This window comes from Stylophora pistillata, chromosome 7 (genome assembly GCF_964205215.1).
Source record: "Stylophora pistillata chromosome 7, jaStyPist1.2, whole genome shotgun sequence".
Classification (NCBI taxonomy): Eukaryota; Metazoa; Cnidaria; class Anthozoa; order Scleractinia; family Pocilloporidae; genus Stylophora; species Stylophora pistillata.
In genome coordinates, this window is record NC_142525.1 from 6,803,485 (window position 1) to 6,820,643 (window position 17,159).

General features: G+C 37.9%; 1 pseudogene across 1 annotated transcript; it reads right to left on the reverse strand.

The window, feature by feature from the left end:
• Positions 1-1,805: 1,805 nt before the first annotated feature.
• Positions 1,806-16,895, reverse strand: LOC148726399 (elongation factor G, mitochondrial-like; annotated as a pseudogene). The gene is made up of 18 exons (XR_015989944.1): positions 16,785-16,895; positions 16,301-16,333; positions 15,485-15,661; positions 15,150-15,260; positions 13,580-13,654; positions 12,879-12,936; positions 12,534-12,622; positions 12,271-12,347; positions 11,320-11,358; positions 10,478-10,594; positions 10,166-10,239; positions 9,478-9,554; positions 7,724-7,804; positions 6,904-6,977; positions 6,269-6,344; positions 5,588-5,725; positions 4,414-4,515; positions 1,806-1,959 (listed from the first exon to the last, which is right to left on the reverse strand). The product of XR_015989944.1 is annotated as an elongation factor G, mitochondrial-like (transcript).
• Positions 16,896-17,159: the final 264 nt, after the last annotated feature.

Below are 17,159 nucleotides of genomic sequence, written 5' to 3' on the forward strand. Positions count from 1 at the left end.
ACGTGCTATTAAGTGCACGTGGCACGTGCACCGTCATGACGTGACTCGCTTTGGGGTTTAGCTTCTCCCTCCTTCTTTTTCGGTGTTAACTCCTCCACCCCCAGATCTCATTAGTAATTCTCCTTACTGTCTGCCATACGATTCTTATGATTTAAGTTCAGAGAATTTTATGTGTGATCACCCAATAATCCCCTAATTGACACTTTTCCTTATCCTCACGACTTCTCTACTTGCCACTGAAAGGAGAAATTCTGTTTTTTCACTCATGGGAGTTAAAGAATTTCTTCGACAGCTTTCAAAATATTTCTACTTGGTTTTTTGGTGTCGTCTTATGCCCAGCAGTTCACATTTGCCGGATCTCTGATTAAAAGGACAGTTGGATAAAAGAAAATTAATTTTAAAAAATTAAATTTGGCATCTTGTATGTTTTCTAATAATGCGCGCCAAACACAAAATTTCTATTTGATTAAGATTCAGTCCGCGTTCATAGCTCTCGCACATCCAGCAAAAAAAAATTAGAAAAATATGAAACGCATTCATAAGAAATAAATGACTTGAAACTTCTCAGTACAGTACACCAATAACTGAAGGAAAAAGCACATTCATAAAAGAAACACATCTTTTGTTGTCTCAATTTACCCGATCTTCTTTCCTGCTGCTTTATACTTGTAGATGGAGCGGGTATGCAGAGGCCCCTTATGTCCGGCTGCCTTACAAGCGGCCTTGTGGAACTGGAATTGTAACACGTAGCTCATAAAGTACCTGAGGAATAATAATAATGATAGAAAGAAGTAAAAATTGACTGGCGACACATTCATTGGAGAAATGTTCTACCAAATACAAAGTCTCTAGGCTAGCTCTCTTCTCGCCCGACGTTCAATTAGGAAATAAGCAGTTCAGAAAGGCATGTGACTACTGCTGCCGCATTCCACATCTTTATGAGTACCCTGTTCCGCAAGAAAAAGATGATTCAGGAATATAGTGTCTAATTGACACTCAAAAAATAATCAAAGTAAATTGGGGCTATTTTCTTATTTCATTGCAATTTCATTTTTGTGAGACTTTTGTTTCAAACAAGAAAGCATTCCGTGTTGTAGGATAATCCTGGCACCCCACCCCCCTCCTGATGGTCCCCTCCCATCCCCCGAACGTCGACTGTGAAAGGGATAAGAAAAAACTCCTTTCCCACTTACAGCATTACCCACCTGATGTATGGTGTATTAGCAGGAATGTGATACTTGCATCCAGGATCAAAGGCTTTTTCTGTCCTTTCCACAGCAGGTTTTATTCCCTGGTACTTAGTCCTCAGTTCCCACCACGCGGCATTGTAATTCTCCTCAGTGATCTTACCACTGAAAACCTTCCATCTCCATTGGTCGATCAAGAATCCAAACGGCAGAAAAGCGACTTTGCGCAGAGCCATCTTCATCAAGGCGCTTATGTCAGATTCTAGGAAATGAAGTCAACGAAATACTTTGTGAGACGACTAGACTTACGCTTAAATTCATACTGTACAGAGCTATCAAACTATCTTTCGAGCAGGCCAATTAAAACCAAACAAGAGGTGGTAAGAAAAGAGAAAAGATCGTAAGAGTGGAAGCTCGGGTAAACGATGTTAAAATTGCTGTAATGATAGAACGGAAATTCACTGTAATTCGATTTTGATTCGTGTGTGGTTCGTTAAAGCGAGGAGTTAAGAGTCGATTATTCTTCCAAACAAGAATTGCCATCTCACCTGTATCATTGCTGACCTCCTCTAACAAACCGATGTTTTTCAAATGCTGTGGCGTATCAACGGACAAGGACATAGTGTTGCCAACGGCTTCATGGAAACCTGGGTTGGCCCCGGTGCGATAGACGATAGATTGGTTCCAGTACTGTAAGTAATACTGGATATGCCCCAGCTCATGGTGCGTGGTTACCAAGTAATTATGCGTTACACCAGTACACTGCTTGACTCTGCAAATAAAAGGAAAGTTTTGAAATTGAAGTATGCTCCAGAAAATTCGCAACTTTACCTCCGCCACCATAGAAGTATGTACTACAAGACACTACCCACTGCGTTTTGCATGAAATTTAAATATTAATCTGACCGTTCGAAGACTGTTTTAAAATATTCTTAATATCGATTGTGTAGGTCACCATTTTGAGAATAACATGGTAACCTGGCCGTTTCAAGTGTCAAGAGGAAACGATTTCGAAGAGATGGGAAAAACAGAGTTAGAAAGTTGGTACGTCACTGCTACCCGGCCAGGTTGCTGAGCCAAATCGAAGATGGCAGCTTTACGCGGCTTCCGAAGTGAAATTTCCGGCGCATTTGAAGTCATCTTCATTATGCGAATCTTTGTAAACTTAAAATGCAGTCAGGATCATAATTTCAAATCTACTTTATAATTGCGGGTACCAATATTAAACAATAGCATCGGAATCAAGTTGTGTTCACAACTTTTGGTGGTCCGAGTCCAATTTATTTCGCGAAATCTACGAAAATAACGTTTCAAAAAAAAAATTTCATTGAGAAGGTGGTCCATAAAAACTGTGACAGTACCCCCTCCCCCGTTTTCCTCAGTTTCTACTGACTGCAAGTTTTTTCAGGCGAAAAATGTTTGCTCGCCTTCATTGAAAAGTTGTCTTTCATGAGATGTCACGTTGTTTAGAAGCGCCCGTCGCATGAAGCTACATGGGAGATTTCCGTGAGCATAAGAGTTCATTTAACTTAAAGGATTGAGTTCGATTCGTGTTAGTTCTCCAAGTATAAGGTAGACGCGTATAATGCTTTTCCTACAACAACAAACATATGAAACATATGTATGAACTGCGGTTATGAAACGTATATATGCACGATCCTTCGCACTAAAGCACTATTTGAGCAATAGTGAAAATCAGACCTGAAAAAAAAAAAAAAAAAAATTTCAGGCCTGTACGGGATTCGAACCACTGACCTCTGCAATACTAGTGCAGCGCTCTACCAATTGAGCTAACAAGCCAACTGGGAGCAGGCCATCAAATTAATTCGACATAAACCCGTAGATGATAAATCAAACAACAACAAACATATGAAACATATGTATGAACTGCATTCATACATATGTTTGAGGCCTGAAATTTTTTTTTCAGGTCTGATTTTCACTATTGCTCAAATAGTGCTTTACTGCGAAGGATCGTGCATATATACGTTTCATAACCGCAGTTCATACATATGTTTCATATGTTTGTTGTTGTTTGATTTATCATCTACGGGTTTATGTCGAATTAATTTGATGGCCTGCTCCCAGTTGGCTTGTTAGCTCAATTGGTAGAGCGCTGCACTAGTATCGCAGAGGTCAGTGGTTCGAATCCCGTACAGGCCTGAAATTTTTTTTTTTTCAGGTCTGATTTTCACTATTGCTCAAATAGTGCTTTACTGCGAAGGATCGTGCATATATACGTTTCATAACCGCAGTTCATACATATGTTTCATATGTTTGTTGTTGTTTGATTTATCATCTACGGGTTTATGTCGAATTAATTTGATGGCCTGCTCCCAGTTGGCTTGTTAGCTCAATTGGTAGAGCGCTGCACTAGTATCGCAGAGGTCAGTGATTCGAATCCCGTACAGGCCTGAAATTTTTTTCAGGTGTGATTTTCACTATTGCTCAAATAGTGCTTTACTGCGAAGGATCGTGCATATATACAATGCTTTTCCTCTTATTGCGTGACGAGGGTACAAAAAACAAAATAAACAAGTTACGTAACTTCGGTAATCGCTTTCGTCGAAACTTTTACATCGTCTTTAAAAAAAGCAACAAATTTAAACCTTTTTCGTAGTCTGCATAGGGTAGCTGTGACGAAATTAATTCTCAAGCGAAAGTACGCAGTTCTAATAAAATAATTTGGATATATCAACAAAGTTAAAATGGTAAATTGGCCACCGTAACGATTACAAAAGCTGACGTTTCGAGCGTTAGCCCTTCGTCGGAGCGGATATAGGAATTGTGGGTTGTGTGTGCTTTTAAAGGCAGAAAATGGAGCTACGTTATTGGTGGGAACATGGCAACGAGAAAAACACGAATAAATTAGTGGAATAAAAAGCGTTCTTTGATCCATGTGGGATTTGGACTGCCGGTTTGAAAGATGAGCTTTTGTTCAAGAGTTTTACGGCTTTCCGTGCTATCTAAGTGTAAGGAAAGACCGCAGGGGATCGGAGGATTAAGGTTATGTCCAAATCAAATTTACCTGAGCCCCCCTATAAGGCTTTTTCATGTTGTTATGATCCCCCAACCTCATCATTGGCAGTCAAGTTTTAATAATCATGACTCTGTTAGCCACACCCTCCTGTACCCACTGAAAACCATGCCACCCCCCAAAAAACCAAATTTCCTCCAATTCCTTCCCCACCCCTCACAGGGCAATAAGTAATGACTGCTCCCTTACCATAGAGAGTAATTTAGCTCCTTCTACAGTAAATGTGTCTCCCGATGCACAGTCCACTCCAAATAAGGCACATATATCACCAGCACCGGCCTCTTGCACATCCTCCGAAGGAATAACAATAATGGTGAAAAAAGTGGGCTACTAGAATATGTGTTCTATGTGCCTACGAACAGGCCCCAACATTATCAGCACTTAAGGCATTTTACCTCCAATGTTTTAATCTACCGGGAAAATGTGAGGCGTTGAGGAAGCGAGTACACGAGAAGTCTGAAAGGTGTCCAGCGTTAATTATCATTAGTGCCAGACCCCAGGAGAACCTCTCCTAGACTCGTGTCAAATCTTCCCGGTAATAGCGATAACGAGGGAGGCTACTGTACCATTAACCAGGCCAATTTCCAGATGCAGAAATCCTCTGGTTAAAAAACGAGAGTAAGTGCTGAGATTTAGATACGAATATTAGTTTGTTACTTTCAAGCTATTATGACGCCTTTTTTCTCAAGAAATGTTTTTCAATTAACCTCAATTTGAAAGTGAGGCTCTTTAAAGCTCGGAAATGGTCTTTCTCTCCTGAGATTGTTAGGTTAGGGGGGAGGGGTAAGTGCACCATTGCCCTGATACTGCTAGCCTCCCGGTTAGCTCAATTGGTTAGAGCGCTGGACTGTTGTGTGGGAGGTCGAGGTCGATGGTTCGATCCCCAGCCGGACCAACACTCAAGCTCTTAAAATAACTGAGGAGAATGCGCTACCTTTCTATAATATCAAGAAATGGATAGACATTCTAGTCTTCTCGGATAAGGACGAACAAACCCTTGGTCCCATCTCCTGCATCTATTAAATAGTTAATTTGGTTAGGCAGGGGACGTCAAAGAACCCACTCACGAGATTACTGTGACGTGGTCTGGCCTGTTTACTGGGAATTGGGGCATCTTCAAATAAGTTTCCTTTGATTGTTAGTAAACTGCTGATTCAGTCCGGCCAAAGTCCCCCAAAAAGTATCGTGATGCGCATTCGATCATATCCACATGTTACTTTGCGCAATATGAATATTAAATTACTATTATTACTATTATACTGACATTAATTCGGCGTGTTTATCACCCTCTTTTCCTTGACTGCATCGTCAGGATTCAAAAACGACAAAAAAAAATTGTGTACCGTCTTTTCTTTTTGGTTACCTCCATTGTGTCTGAATGCACTCGGACGATCCTTGGCACCTTCAGACACTTCCCTGTCCGAGTATTTACGATATACGCCCCTCGCCTTAACATCCCTTGGTACATTCTGAGGTAAGTCAGCTGAACATACCTTCCGGCCTGCAAGATAATCAAACAGAAGAAAACACAACTACACTTCAGTGAAATGGGCTAGAAAATTCAGTATACTTGACTTTCACTGCAGTAAATCTCAAAATCTCTCCGCATCTTAGAATTGCAATGGTTTTGCTTTTTATCGCTCTGTGCTTGGTCCACTAAACTTGCGTCACCCTGTCAACCAATCAGGTGCAAGAGCACTAGAAATATCTAGGCGAGTGAGCGCTCAGTCTTTTCTCGATGAACTGATTATAGCTGCCATCTTTGTTTTTTTTTCAGCAGGGGAAGGGTGGGGAGAGAGAGAAATTTCCACCAAGGGGGTGAGCGACGGTCATAATTAGGAGAGGAGAGGGGGTGGAGCAAAAGAAATTTCCTCGCCCCCTCCCTCCACCGTCCACTCTTCCTCTAAATCGAACACGACCGGTCAAATAAACAGTCGCGCGCTTGTATAGTTCACTCACTCTCATAACACGCTTGCACTGCAGGCTGTAAATTATTTATTCCAAAGAAGTTGTTTATACACAAATATCTTCATTATCATCTTACCTCAAGCTTGAAAGCCAGACCTACAAAAGGGTGAGAAGAATTCCTATCATTGCTCATCTCCACTTGCTCCCCGACACTAAAATAAAAAATCTACTTTTTAGAGTTTATTCTAGAAATGGACCACTTTCATAAATGGCTGCCGGATTAATATTCTTTTGTTTAAATTTAAATTAGCCCTTCTGGCCTCGTTCTCCAGTACAAAATTCAATTCAAAAGAATACATTATCACAAGCAAGGCCAGAAGGGCTAATTTAAATTTATGAAAGTAGTCTCTAATGCCCCAATGTGGGACAAATAGGCCCCCTTCAATCATTTTAAGGAGGGGGTCATCACGCGAACACCCACCGCTAGAGCCTATCTATGACGTATCGCTATTATTTTCATCTGCATTATTTTCTGGTTTCCTGATCCTGACATAAACCCTTACTCCAAATTCCTTTGAATTTGCAGACACGTGAAACAGACTTGTTGAGAAACAAGAAGCATTCCTTTCATAGGAACCTGGGTCTTGAAAAATAATCATTTCTTCTAAATGCAGCTGTCCCAAATTTTCTTGACAAGTTTTACGTCATCTATACATCAACGTATACCTTAAAATGATATTTATATTGCAGTACATAATTTGAACTTCTTACTTTTCAGCATCCAAGGCAAAATTTGTCACCTCAAAAGGTTCAGGCAGGTAATCCACAACACCATCAAGGAGAGGCTGACGGACAGAAAAAGCATTTTTCGAATATTTACACCTTATTACATGGTTTAACATATAATACGCTCCGATATTTTACGAGTTGCTCAGTATTTTTCCTAGCCACAAAGGGGCGAGGAAAGATAAAAGCGATGGGCAAAACGTCCGCTGGTATTATAATATGTTAAACCATCGAATAAGGGATTTATTATTCCCCTGTTGTTTCCTTTTCTAGCATTTGGCTCCTTGTTTGCGAAATACATCCTTCGGCCTTATCTGTGCCTAGTATCGATCGCCTGCGTGAAAAACGCAAACAAAACGAACGAAACCATTAAAGTGTTCTTTATGACCGACAAAATAAAAAAAGCTTAAAAGTTCGTTTCTCTGAAAGTCAACACTAAAAAACGAAAGAGCCAAAATTAGTGTTTGGATTCTTCAGTGTGGCCAGTTTAACACGGTGGCATATTTTCTTCGTCCTCATGACTTTATTTGGCAAAACTAAATAGTGGTGGAATAAGAATAAGCAGGAACCTTTAGGGTCCTGCTTTTGTTTTGTGTGTTCTCTATGTGTGTTTTCAGTGTATTCCTTTCACCTTTGGTAGATGTAATTTGTTTGCTTCACTTTTCATGAGTATCAACACTGTTGGGTTTTGCCGAGTAACACTTTTTTCCCTGGCTAATCCCGGATTTACACGGAGGGGCTCTTCTTGTGAAAAAATAAAGGAATGACTCATCCTTTTTTAACCATTTATCTAGCACAGACTCACCTGGACCCCTTTGTTTTTCAGAGCAGATCCAACGAAAACTGGAGTAAAACTTCTCTTTATGGTCGCTCAGCGAATGGCAGCCTAGGACAGTAAAAAATCATTCAGAAGTGAAACTCTGATAGGGTGTTTGTTGTGTGAGTCTAAAGCTACCCTACAGTATCATCAAGCTAGATTCAGCTGAAGTTACAGGTACCTTAAGCAAGTACAGGTTGCCCTGAAAACAGACGAACCACTTTCAAAGCACTGTTAAAAATTCCAGTTTTAAAATTTCCAAAGACTGCCTCTGATCCATTCGGCACCGTTCTTTCCTTAACCATTGTAAGTTTTCAAAAGTTGGAAGGCAATCATTTAAAAGCAAGCAATGAAGTGAAAACAGAACCTGAAATTTTAGAGGTGTAGAGTTCTAAAAATTCTAACAATTAACTAGAACCAAGAGGTCATGTGTTAGCCCGGTTTCCATTCGCAAGTTATTTGCTCACATAGTACTAGTGCCCAGGAACAAAAACGGTTATCACGGTACTGTTTGGCATCTCACATCATCTAATGTTTTAATTAGAGTTTATAATAGCCTTATTCAACCACATTTTGATTATTGTAACGTAGTGTGGGGAAACTGTAACAAAGGCCTTTCTGAAAAACTGCAAAGGCTGAAAAATCGGGCAGCTCGCATCCTAATGTCAGCGAGCTATGATAGTGATGTAAAGTCTGTTTATGAGCCTAATGGCCCATTAGGCCAGTGCTTAAATCCGGTTTCTGTAGCATGAAACGACTAGGAGTATTTCTACTTCCCCCTAGATGGGATGCCAGTCCATCGCAGGGTTACCCCCCAGCATTAAATTGCAAGTACCCATTTATAAACCTAGGTGAAGAGAGGTACTGTTATAGTAAAGTGTCTTGCCTAAGAACACACTGGTAATTTGGATGATTTGTTACGGGCACTAGGGTTGCGAAGACTCTACTATCAAAGACTGGAACAGAAATCTATCCTAATGTATAAAACATTACATGGTATGACACCTGATTATCTGAGATCAAGATTTGTATATCGTGACAGTTGAAGTGCTTATCGTTTAAGGAATACAGAAAACAAATTAGTTCTTCCACAACCTCGAACTGACTATCTCAAGAGAAGTTTTTTATACAGCGGAGCTCAATTGTGGAACAACTTACCTGTAGACCTAAGACAAGCGTCTTCGCTGACTGATTTCAAATCTAAATTAAGTCGCCACAGTTTAAAGTAAGATCTTAATTCTAAGTAAATTTTAGACATGGCCTCCATGAAAAGCAGAATTTTCTTTATTTATTTCATTAATTTGAATTGTTATTATCAAATTATTATTGTAGTTGGATAGATAGATTTCTAGTATAGAATTAACTAAATCAACTGATGGAAAAACCATGTATAAATAAAGTTATCCTATCCTATCCTGTTAGGTAAACGTATTAAAATGATGGGGGGGGGGGGGGGGGCCCTTCCATGGCACAGCTCCTGAACCACGATAGGTACTAGCGATAATTAGTGGCTTTTTCTTCCAGAAAAATAATGTTGCATGTGTAACAGCACTACTGGTTTTCAAACAATTTATACAATTTCAACTTTGCATTTCAACATTTTTGCAAAAAATCTCCTAAAACCAATCAAAATGCGTGTATAACTCAGCTAATTATAAGAGAGAGGAAATCTGTCAAAATAAACAGCTTTATCCATCCATCCATCCATCCATACACCAGACATAATATTTTTTAATACCTACAATTAATTGTTCTTCTGTTGGTGGTATCTCCTCCAGAAACATCTCCCCAAGTGTGTCATCCACATCTGCCACAGTTTCTGATGAATACAAACCCCGGCATTTAAAAGACTGTAAAAACAGCATCATGCAGAATGCTACAAACTCTTTTTTTACAGCACTTTAGGTAAAAAACGGGGGCTGTAATGTTGCTATGGTAACCTTACACTACATAAGTAACAAAGAGAACTTGTTGAAAAATGATTTGGCCTGTTTTGATTCAATTTTAGAAGAAACAAAATGTATTGATCCATCAAAAAAATTTGTTACAAAATCATATAGAACCACCTTCGGCTCTCGCTTGTAGCTGAGGGCCTGGACATAAAGGACTATGAAAACCCACTAAAATCATTGGAGTTTTTTTTCTTTTTTTTTCAGTTCAGTGCTTTGAACCATGTACTAAGTATTCTCGAATTGTGTTGGCTCCACTTCATCTGACCAGCCCAGAAAATTTACCCTGTTCGCTCAAGCTCTCAATCCATCAAATTCAAAACTTGAAATAACTGAGACTTGATCACTGGCAATTTCCAACACCAGATGCAATTTATTCAATTTCACTTTGGGTTCTCATTGGCTCCCAGCAAAATTTTCCTTTGTTCTAATAGGTCATAAAAAGTGCTCTTATTTCAAAAAAAAAATCCTCAAGTTTTACCTATCAGCTCTTGTCTTCTTGTCGTACACTTATTAACCATGTCTTCAGGGATCACACCCTCTACCACTTTGGACCTGTTAGTTAATAATAATTATAATCAGCAACAGTTGTAAAACACTGTCAAAGATAATTACCATTTTTTGGATAAAGCTTTTTTTCTAGTAAGGGTAGATTTTAGCCTCAGTGTATTGTATCCCAATAATAACATCAGCAGGGTCATTGAATTTCTAGCATTGTGATTTGCTAAACAGAGTCATGTATAAAAAAAAAAAAAACAAACAAAATAAAACTTATGAGAATGAATAATCTTACCCATGATTTCCTTCAAAGTAATAAGCCTTCCATCGCACAAGATCAATGACTCCATTTACCTCTGATTCCAAACCAATCGGCAACTGAGTGAAGGCTGCAGTGTGTTGCAGCTTTGCTCTGTCATGAGTGAAATAATTTTTTTCACCTTTTAATAGGAAGTTTCTCTAATTAAAGACTTTGTGATAAAAAATTAGCAATTTACAAAATGGTTTTTCAAACTTCTCCCAAGGTCATTTTCAAGTTGTAATGAAATATAAAAAATTATCAAATAAATTTGATAGTTAAAAAACAGATGAAAATGTAACAAGCATCTGAAAAAAGACTTTCCTCTAAAATGGTGAGTGATCATTTCCATTTTTGGCTTTGGTCTGGTCTCTTACAAATGTCAAAGTCACCCAGGGTTTTGACACAGCTGTAGAAATTCCATTGCAGCCCAACCGTTTACATGTTGAATGCTACACTCTTCAAGTAATTTTTTTGCACTCATTTTGTCCAGTTTCTCTTTGTAAAATCCATAAAATTTTTTACCTCATTCCTTCTTTGCCACTAAGTTTTAACTTTAAATGGAAAAAAAATGTTTCCCCATACTTTTCCCTCCCTTCCCTAGACCTACCATTTTCATCTTGAGTATTTTATATTTTGAGGTACACAATCAGATAAGAAGTTTGTGAAGAACATTATGCATTGTAATGTTCCCACCAAGTTGTGTTATCATTAACATGAGAATATAAAGTAGAACATTATCAGTATTTTCAAAAAACCAAGATGCTATGCTTGTAACATGCCAATATTCAAACAAAAACAACCAAGAATAAAACAACAAACAGTTTGACCATGTTCACCTGATTTGACTTAAAACTCTGTTTGGATTTGCTCCCATTCTGAAAAAAATGATAGAAAAAAAATACGCATTACTTTAATTTGCACTCTCATATCATTCAAAAAATACAAATTAAACGCCTTTTATCATGGAAAATTCTGAGAGGACTTTTAAGTGACAACAAACTTTTTGCATGCCAGATGTTTATGGTAGCTAAATTAAATTTAGTTCTTATTGTCTACTGCCTACGGACAATGTTGGGATAGTCCAAACTAGGTTCAAATGCAAGATGTCAAGAAGGCAAAGTGCAGCAATTCTGACAGGTTAAGCTTTTAAATATAACAGACCCCCAGATCAGCAACCAGTGCATTCATTTCAAATTTAGGACAAGATGGAGGTGCTTCTTTAAAAGAGGGATAACCCTTGTTTTTTAAATTATGGCCTAATATGATCTTCTCATGGAAGAAATTTGGGTGTTAACAATACAACTTTGTATCAATAATTGATCATACAATACTATTTTTGATAATAGTACAGTGTACAATTATTTCAAACTGAAAATAAGTGCCATGAATGTTTAGGCTACTTTACAATTACACGGTAAAAAAATTTTGCAAACCTGATCACTCATCTGTAAAAGATATTGAAGAAGCAAAGGCACTTTTTTCCATTCAAAATCAAAATACTTTACTAACATTAGCCACATCACTTAGAATACTGACTGTGCTCAAAAAATTCTTTACAATTTAACAGCCACACATACTAAAGTTAATCTTACAAAATTGTTGCCCTACCTAAAAAACTAATTTTACTTGTTTAAGACAGAGAAAACTTAATTTGTGGGGACGGATGTTTGTAGAAATTTTTTGCATAGAGGAATTTTAAGGACACTTCTGTAAGGGGCACTTAGTGGAGGCTCTACTCCGAGGATTTACAGAAAACCAACATGTCCAATAAAAAATAGATTCCTCACCTGTCGAGTTTATTGATGAAGGCAATACAGGGTACATTGTAACGCTTCATCTGACGATTAACAGTTAGTGTCTGACTCTGGTAGCAAAACGAACAAAATGATAAGCAATGTAAAAGCCACCAATTCTCTAGTCTCTGACAGCATCTACTATCTTTTCAATAATGATACTTGGTTATATACAGAGTGGGAGATACAGCGCACGCTGTAGAAAGACAGCAAGATGCCTTACTCTTTACTTAGTCTAAGGATATAACAAAACCAACCTGCACCCCTCCAACAGCACATAACACCAGAATGGCACCATCAAGAGCTCTCAAGGCTCTCTCCACTTCTACTGTAAAATCCACATGTCCTGATAAATGAAAAAAGTGTCAGCAAAGTTATCAAAATTCAATACTCTAACTTAAAACTTCCACATCATAACTACAGGTACATTTGTATGTGATGACAGTTCAAAAGTTTATCCTTTCTGACCAAGGTAGGATTCTCTGTGATAAAGCTGCAACAAGTTCTGGAAAGCACCTTAGGAAATGGATAGAGTACAGGACATGTACTATTATGGGGAACTTGCAAACTGATGTTAGGGTGTAAAGCGTCAACAGACTCACCTGGTGTGTCAATGATGTTGATATTTGTATCTTTCCAGTTAACATATGTTGCTGCAGACTAAGATAAATATTTACAGATAAATGTACTCAGTTATATCAACAAGTAGATGAAAATATAAAAAATAATATCATTTCTATAAACAGATGGTAACAAAACAACAGAACTTGTGCTGTATCTAAAAAATATTATCTTCACTACGCTTTGCAAACATTCCAATCACAACAAAATTTAAGATGCTGCAATGTTGCTACCATAATCATGTATATCATCTCCAAATTGTACATTCATATGATTTTTGTTTCTAGAAGTCCTACAGCAAAATAAATGACCTTGAATTGAACATTCTTGGGAGTTGTAAAAAGATTAAAAAGGATCTCTCCATAGCCAGGCTCCATATTCGACTGTGATTCTGTGAAGATCAACTATTTGATGCCACGGTAATGAACATTACTTAGTCACCAATGAAAGTAATGCCTAAAAAAAATTCAGGACCATACAGGATTTGAACCCATAACCTTTGCAATACCGGTGCAGTGCTCTACCAAATGAGCTAACAACAAGCCAACTGGGAGCTGGTCATTTTGTTGGTTTCTAATAAACCCTTGAGTAATGAATGAATGACTGTGAATATATGAATATTATTATTTATTTCAATATATTTGAACTGCAGATTAATAATTAATAATTACTTAATATCTACCTGTATGGTTATTCCTCTCTGTCGTTCCAAATCCATGGAATCCATAGTGGCCCCTACATTGTCTTTATCTCGCACCTGGTAAGAAAATGAGGATTAATACTGATTCTTTTGATACATTAACATAATTATCTTTCTTGAGCAAAGAATCTGTTTCTCTTCAATAAATCATTAAAAACCTGAGATATACTGCATTACAGTTCATCAACTAGAGTAAGATTCTGTATCTTGCATTTTCACATTTGCTTGTCATAATTACGTAGTTTGATCATGAATGCTGGTGAGAGTTAAGCCCTGGGAAAGACTGTTGTTGGTAGTAATAATTCATGTTTTGAAAGCATCAGTGGAAGACATAATCATCTGACTCTGGTGATGACTTCCACAAGCTGTTGGAAACATGGAGACGCCCCACACCAGAGCAATTTTGTAATCCTTTGAAACCAGATACTGTTTTGACTGTACAGTTATTACTTGACTGATGGACACATGAATGTTTACTACAATAATTGCATGTACATTAGACTTTGATGAGTCTTTTTTCAAAGAGGAGACAAAGACAAGCTTGTGTTTACAAAGTTAGTCGGTTTACGATACTAGGTAAATTTTGTTATATGTTAGGATGATTCAATTAAGAGAACCAATCGCAAATCATACAAGACTTGAAGTTTTACAACACAGGGATGTGCCTAAAGTTTTTAACAGGCCGGAATCTAGGAATGATAGGCAGGTATTTGGGCTGAAGGCCCACTCTAGCCTGCCTTTGGCATGCTGTACCTGGGGGGGTCCAGGGGCATGTGCCCCGTGAAATTTTAAAAATGCGTACTCGCAGAGATCCATTTTCCTTGATTTTGGGGGCAAAATCAAGGGCATTCATTATTTCCGATACATGAACTACAAATGCCGCTGGCCATTGGGCCTGCAAAATAGACAATGTGATGCTAATGATGTGATTATCGCACTAAATGAAGTGTTTACAATCCTTTCAGTTCAAGTAAGACAGCAATAAAGGTGTAAAAAAACGAAATAAATAGATAAAAATCTTCTGACAACATCTAAAATGTTGTAAGAAGATTGTTATCTAACCCAAAGATCAGATAGAATGATCATATATCATACATGTAACTATAAGTCATAACACTTTTGCTACTAAGAAAACACAGGTGTTAGACTGCACCATCTGAGTCAAAAAAGTTTTGACCACTGATGCTAATGATGTGATTATCGCACTAAATGAAGTGTTTACAATCCTTTCAGTTCAAGTAAGACAGCAATAAAGGTGTAAAAAAACAAAATAAATAGATAAAAATCTTCTGACAACATCTAAAATGTTGTAAGAAGATTGTTATCTAACCCAAAGATCAGATAGAATGATCATATATCATACATGTAACTATAAGTCATAACACTTTTACTACTAAGAAAACACAGGTGTTAGACTGCACCATCTGAGTCAAAAAAGTTTTGACCACTGTGATGACAAAATATCGTTGGTGATAAGAGGACAGAGCACGCTACTCCTTATTGATTTGTTAAATTATGTTCAAGCAAACCAATTTTCTCAATTTATTCTCACCTCATGCCTTTGACTGATCCTTCCAGTGTAAAACAACAGTCTTTCTGTCAGTGTGGTTTTTCCAGAGTCAATATGGGCAGAGATACCAATATTTCTAATTTTTGACACATCCTTCAATCAAAATAAAGGAGAGATTGCTGTTTTTAAAGCACAAAGCCAAGGCCACGAATGTTAAAAAAAGCACCCATCCAGAAATAAATAATTCCAAAAGGGGCCTGCATGTATAAAAGTAATGAACACTGCAGAAAAATCAAGGCTTTCCCTAGGTAACCAGGGTTCTTGCTAAAGATTTTCATAAGAGGTAAAAAATAAGAAATAGTAGGTAACTTTGTTACCTTCCCCATGCTGGGGTGTGCGGGCTGCACAGGCCTCCACTAGGGTCTAGGGGTAGGTTTTCCATGTGTGGATGTCACGTTGCTAACTGCAACCTTTCTCCAAAAATGCTGGGCCTTTTCACTTGGCCATGAGAAGAATGGAATGGAAAACATGGTCAAGGTCATTTCATGAGGTGACTACGAGAGATGAATTTGGTCAAAAAAGCAGGATTTCTTTAACATAATTATGGTGTATTTTCAAACCAGTAACATGTGATAGATATCTTCACAAAATTGGTTGGAAGGAGGAAATAGATATTTTTCCAAAAAAATTAAAAACAAAAACATTTGATAACTTCAGTAGACATTTCAGTCCTGGGTCTCAGTGAAATAGCTGGTAACATTTACTTGAACAGCTAGTAAAAACAACCGGTTACCAGCTCTTAACATGAACCCTGAGTAACATAGTAGCAGAAAATACAGAGGTAAACTCAAGAGAACCACCAGGATTTCTTCAAAGGCAGTAGGAAGTCACACTGCATCAAACAGAGGGCACACAACAGAATGTTATGTTGACTGTGACCCTGTGTTTTACTCAGTGTAACAAAAAGAGGCTTACAGAGGTGGGGGGGGGAGTTCACAGGCACCCAGGGACCTCCCCCCCAGCTACATTCTTAAAAGTAATGGGATAATATCACTATTCACGTGGGAATAAAAGACAAGGTAGAAGAGGTGGAAAAAAATTAACATCGGTGGACATTTAACTTAGTTAAAAACTGTTTACATTCCCCGAGGAGGTTGTGTACCTCAAATAATATTAAAGTTATGGGCACTCACCGTTACTCCAGACGCGAAAAAACGAACCTTAACCTGCAAAAAAATAAGCATCTGTTTGTAAGATTCAAGATAAATTAATAACGAAAGATAAGTACAACAAGGTCAAATCAAGTACTGCAGTAGAAATAAATGCAGCTTTTACTCCTTCAAACTCGATCTGGAATTATTCTTTCCTTATAGATATCCAAATACAGGAATGACAATTCAAAATGATTGTATCAAACTCGATCTGGAATTATTCTTTCCTTATAGATATCCAAATACAGGAATGACAATTCAAAATGATATTACTCTTTTGATTTCTGATTCTATCGTTACTTCGATCTCAAAACTTCCAAAACCTTTGACGTAAAACAAATCGCAGTGTTCGAGAAAGACGTGCGATTATGTAAGCTTTTCACTTCTTCGCGATTGAGAATTCTTGTTTCGTTAAAATTCATTAAAACTAATATAACGGTTAAAACATCAAGGTTGAAAATCTTACATTACGAACAAGAAGGCGAAGTCCAGATCGCTGGATCAACAGTGTCGTTAAACCCATTTCTCAGCTAAAGCATTACAGTCCGTATGTTTCAGGGAATCCTTCAAAGTAGTTTTCACCAGGCGCACGTGAACCAGTTAGCGCATGACCAGACAATCCCTACTGCTGCTTACCAGTTTCGTGGAAAAATGAGAAAGCCATTTCCAGAGCTGAATAATGAAATGTCTACGTCAGAGCGAATCCGGTCAACACCGCGGGCTCAAATGTTCTTGGTCTAAAATTTAGCGATGAAAATAATAAGGGCTGACTTTTAAAACTGAGGAACTCTGTTTTCGTCGAAGGCATTTTCCTATTTCCAGAGGTCTTAAGGAGAAAATT